Source organism: Nelumbo lutea, chromosome 2 (assembly GCF_056320005.1).
Source record: "Nelumbo lutea isolate HS-2025 chromosome 2, American lotus-T2T, whole genome shotgun sequence".
Taxonomy (NCBI): domain Eukaryota; kingdom Viridiplantae; phylum Streptophyta; class Magnoliopsida; order Proteales; family Nelumbonaceae; genus Nelumbo; species Nelumbo lutea.
Genome location: NC_142685.1, coordinates 19019319 through 19025318, shown reverse-complemented (window position 1 = coordinate 19025318; position 6000 = coordinate 19019319).

Below are 6000 nucleotides of genomic sequence, written 5' to 3'. Positions count from 1 at the left end.
TAGAAAGTTTGCAGAAAAATGAAAATACACCTGAAAGTATGCTTAGGGGTGCAACTTGGGTCAGGAGCATTTCGACATTTTAAATGGGGTCAAACTCGAATCTGAGCTTGTTGTAGTCGAAAATTTTTAAATTGTACAATCTCACTTGCACTCTTTTTTTAACATCCATAATAAAAGGGGGATTTGTTTTTGTAATGTTGAAACAGGTGGCACTATTTTCTCTATTTTTCCTAAATTGTCTCTAATTTTTTATTTATCTCCTAAATCATCTCTCACTCTTATTTATCTTAAGTTATCTCTAATTTAGTAGAGAGATTCTCTTCTAAACTATTTCTAATTTATATTTATCCTTTCCTCTTCCACACTTTTTATCTACTTCTATCTAAAGAAAGTTTTAATTAAAAAATATAGAATTATGTAAATATTATAACAAAATTATATACTAACTTCAAAATGTTTTTTTAAAACATAAAAATTAATTATAATAGATTTAATAATATTTATATTATTAATAATTCTATAATTTTACAAAATTCATCATGAAATTATGTAGTAACAATATAGATTTTAGCTTTATGAAATATTCAATTTAAATGTTATTCAAGCAATAAAACCTGGCATTAAAAAATAAAACATTATTTAAATATTTCAACAACTAAATATCTTAAATAAAAAAAAATATTAAAATAGCTAAATAATTATATAACAAAATATTTAATATTATGTAATAACTTTTCAAAAAAATAAAATTCAAATAATGAAACATTTAACATGACTAAATTTTAAATATTTAAAATAAAGAAATTATGTAACAAATTTAAAAGTTCTCTTGAAAGTATACAAATAATTATAATAGATTTCATATTATTAATATTAGTATTCATAACTTAATATTTAAAAATAATAATAATGAATTATTTAATAATAGTACTAATTATAATTTTATGGAATATTAAATGAAATAAATAATTAATATCTTAAAATTTTAAATGAAAATATTATTTAAATAATTAAATAATATTGTAAATAACTAATTTTGCTTATATCAATTAATAATTAAAGAAATTAACTTTCAAAAAATTAATATTTATTATTAATAATTTTACAATAATAGTGTATATTCATCATATATTTATATATACTAAAGTAAATATTTATTGTATTTTTGATAAATATGTTTTCGACAATTATTTATAAATATATTTTTGTTTTATTATTTATCAGAAAATTGTTAATAGTTATTGGAGATTAAACAACTATGATTTAACTTTTGAAATTTAATTTATTGTATTTTTTATAAATTTATTTTTAGTAATTATGCATTTCTTATAATTTTTTGATTAATATTTATTAGACATTAAACTATTATTTGAGATTACACTAATTTTTGACTAATTTAATATATTTTCAGTATTTATTGTAATTTTGTGATTATTGTATTTTTATTAGATATTTATTGTATTTTCATTATAAATTTATTTTCAATAATTGTGTAGTTTTGCTATAAATTCTTAATGATTATTGGAGATTAAACTATTGTTATTTGTTAGAGAGATTAGATTGTTAATTTAGTTGAAATTAGGAGTTTTCAAAGATTGGTTCAATTCGGTTGTAGGCTGTTTCGCCAATCAAATCGACCTAGTCAAGTTGAGAGTTTGTCACTCGAAATCGACTGACCGTTAGTGAAAACCCACCAACTTGGGTTGTATCGGTTTTGGTCTATTTTTTGTTTGGTTTGTTTTTTCAAAAGATTTAAACTTAAAAATTAAATTTATGATATAAAATATTTTAGACTAAGATATATAGGAATTTTCCACTTTAATGCATTAAAAAGTTATATTCAAAATATAAAATATTAATATATATCTATATAAATATAGATATTTATATAAACTATAAAATATTAATATGGTTTGGTCGATTTACAAATGGCCAAACCTAGTCTTGGTAATTGGGTTGGGTGGGTTGGGTCAAGATATTATTGGTTGATTTTGGGTCGGGTTGACTTTTAGGTTGGGTCAGCAAATGCTAGACCCTAATCCTAAATGTTCGGGTTAGGGTTGACCCACCCACGGGTCATCCCTAAAAATATCATAAATTTTATAAAATAACAAAACAATACATGAAAAGTGTCAAAATTAAAAGAATTAACCTTAAAATTCCAAACATAAAATAAAAAACTTGAACATTCAACCATTCAAAGAGTAAACCATAAAGAGTAAAGACTAAATAGTAAAGATGAAATAGAGAAAGCTTATAAGAATACATAAATAGTCCCAATTAGACCAAGCAATTGGGTTAACCCATGACCAAATCCAACCCAACACAGGTTTTTCTGGGTCGGGTCGGGTCATTCTCAAAGTCGGGTAGCTAAACTTGAGACCCTAACCCTGTTTTTTTATTTTTTTGGTTGGTTGGGTTGGGTTGGGTTCACGGGTTGGGTCAATTTTTTGCTAGGTGTAGCTAAATCGAAACTGACCTAACTTGGTCTTGTTGAACCAAAACCGATAAAAAATACTAAAAAACTGACCAAGTTAGTTGAATTTGATTGAATTGATTATTAAAAAGTTAAAATATAAAACAAGTATATATTCTTATGTATTTCTATCACTTAACAAGTATAAGACGTATTATGAAATCTAGCTGGAATTATTAGGAAGGTGCTGGATTGGTTATGCCATTCTGACCTGGTGTTGAAGCTTTTAAATGGAAGGGTGTAACTTTTTTTTTTAATTCTTTTTTGGGGGGTAGGAAGGTGCTGGATTGGTTATGCCATTCTGCCCTGGTGTTGCAACTTTTAAATAGAAGAGTGTAACTGCATCATAGATAGTGGTGTTTTGACCAAGAAAAAGAAAAAGAAGGCTTAGCTAGTTAGCCATGGTTGGAAACAGAAATGATTGAATAAAATGGGTATCTACCATGAATTCCTGCACCCCCTCTCAATCCTTATGTTCTGTTTTCTTCTATCCAGGTGGTTTTTCAATTTTTGTATAGTTATATATATGCAGGGAATAGTATTGCGACCTTGCCACATGTTCTATGACTTGCTCCCAAGCACCTATTTTTCCCTATTTATTCAGATGTAAAAGTATCTTCGAACGAGGGATGCAAATGGATCGGATTGGATTTGAATATGACCCGACATTGTTCATGTTGGATTTGATCTGATCCAAAGATCCGATTGGATCTAATAGGAATTGATTTGAATTTGAATCCTATTAGTAAGTCGGATCTGATTCCATCCGATTTGTTTTCTTTACAAATTAATAAATTATTAAAAGAAAAAATAAAATATACTAATTTAAATAAAGTAAAAACGAAAAAAATACGTATTTAATTACTTTCATCATATATATATATGCTTTTTCTTTATAAAAAGTAAATATTATAATATCAAAATATACTTATGAATAAATAAATAGCATACATATGTTATATATATTTATATTTATAAATATATAATATATATATATAAGACCAGATCTTCTCGGGGGTCCTATTTCTCAATTCTTAATTATACAGGTTGTGATTTTCTTCTACTTCATTTTTTTTAAGAAAAAAACAAGGAGCATGTAAATACATGTTTTGTTTTGGATATATATAAAAATTCCAATTAGTATCTTGTACTTTGGGCCTAGTGTCATTTTGGTCCCCGAACTTTAAAATGCGACAATTGAGTACCCAAACTTCCGAAACGTAACAATCCAATACCTACCATCAACTAACTGCTAACCAACCCTTAAGTGGCATTTAAAAAAGACATAAATGCCCTTCAAGTGTCATTTAATTTTTTTTATCAACCATCTAAATGTTGACAAAATTTAGAGTCTTAAATCCTTGCCTCTTTCATTCAAGAAAGTTAGGGTCACATTTAAGTGGGCATTTTGGTGACCCCAACTATATTGAACAAAAGAGGCAAGGATTTGAGACGGTTAATTTTTTGTCAATGTTTGGATGGTTGATAAAGAAAATTATATGACACTTGAAGGGCATTTTCTGTCTTTTTTAAATGCCACTTAACAACTGATTAACAATAAGTTAACGGTAGGTAGTTGATTATGCTTTGAAACTTCAGGTATTAAATTGTCGCATTTTAAAATTGGGACCAAAGTGGCAATAGGCCCAAAGTATAGGGTACTAATCGGAAATTTTCCATTGGAAAGAATATTGCAAATACATGTATCTATTAGTGTTGTGGAGAACCTTTGTGTTTTCTTGAAAAACGACTTGAATAAAATGATCATTTGCCCAAGACTTCTCTCCAAGTCATGTTCTTCCCACACAATGTATATTGCTATATGTGTCATTTATTTTCTAACCTCGATTTGTTATCGTTCTTGTACTTTTTGTTTTTTCCATACCCATATTTGCTAACTATACTTTGAACCTATCACTGCAAACATACAAGATGTCAAGAAGGAAAACACATCGTCTAAGGTTGTTATGTGGAGACTACAAGCAAATAGGGGTGGATTCGAGTTGAGCCGAGTCGAATACTTGGTTATTTGAGCTCGGTTCACTGAAACTGTGTTAGGCTCAAGTTCGGGCTTGGCTCAGGTCAAAACTTGCAAGTTTGAGCTTGGCTCGGCTAGAGTTTGACTATAAGCTAAGTTTTTTTTTTTTTCTAAAAAATTATACATATAAAAATATTTTTTGTTTTACATACAAAACATTACGAATTATAAAAATAATTTATTATTATACATAAAAAAAATAAAAAATATACATATAAAAATGTTTTTATTTTACATACAAAAAATAAGAATGATAAAAATATTATTATATATAATAAAAATTATTTATTATATATTTATATTCTTATGTATATGTATATATATATGTGTATATATATAATGAAAAAATATTTATTTATTATACTAGGCTCATAAGCCTCACGAGTCGAGTTTGACTGGACTCAAACTCAACTCGATTAACAAACGTATCTATATATCTTGCTCGAATTCGATTTAAATCGAACTAAGCCAAACTTTTCGTGAGCTGCACTCAAATAATTCTTGAGAAGCTCCGCTTGTGCCACCCCTAAAGCAAAGAAGGGAAACATCGAGTAATGAAAAAGGAGAAGAGTTGTACAATTGACTGTTTATTTATGGCCATCTCCCATAGTCCCATGCCAGTATGCATAACATTTGGATACCTGAACACATGGATCTGTAGAGTAATACAAACAATACACACTTAACAGTAACACAGTAATAATGGCCACGCCACTTGCACCACTTCTCAGTCCGATCCATTTGGAAACTGATATTATTGAGATTAAAAATAGATATTACCCTTGTTGGTGGTTTCCATCTTTTATAATTCAATGGCCACAGGACATTGTACCAAGCTGTACACGTCACCAACTTTTGTCTTTTGTCTTTATACAGTAGGAATAGATGCCAAAGTCAGCAAGAGAGGGGTTTTCTGCAGGACCGACCGAATCTCAAATATGGTGTCGGTGTAGCACTGTTTTAGGAGAAAATGACATCAGTTCCAAACATGCTCCAAGTAAAACTGGAAGTCTTGGATTTCTTAATATTTTATATAAAACAGCCAATAAAGCTCAATAAAATAATGAAATCCCAATTTCATTTTATTGACAAAAATTCCCATCATACTTGATATGTATTTGTCATAATAAAGATTTCATTTAGTCGCTATCCCTTTCAGGGCTAGGGGGGGGGGGGGGGGGGGGGCTTTGCTCCTGACCCTAGGACTCCCACTATAGGTTGATTACTCATGTTGACCACCAGATCACAGGAAGGAACACTAATATTATGTTTGGTTTGAAGGAAAGAAAGGAAAATGTGTATAAATCTTGTATAAGTTTTTCTGCTTTTTTTCTTTCTTTTCCTACCTTTTCTTTCAAATCAAACACAGCCTAATAGAATCCCCTTACACCGATTGGACCTGAATATAGAGAAACAATATCGCCATAGATGTCTTTGAAGACTCTTATTCCTGGAAGGCCAAGATTGCCTTGGCTATTCCCATCAA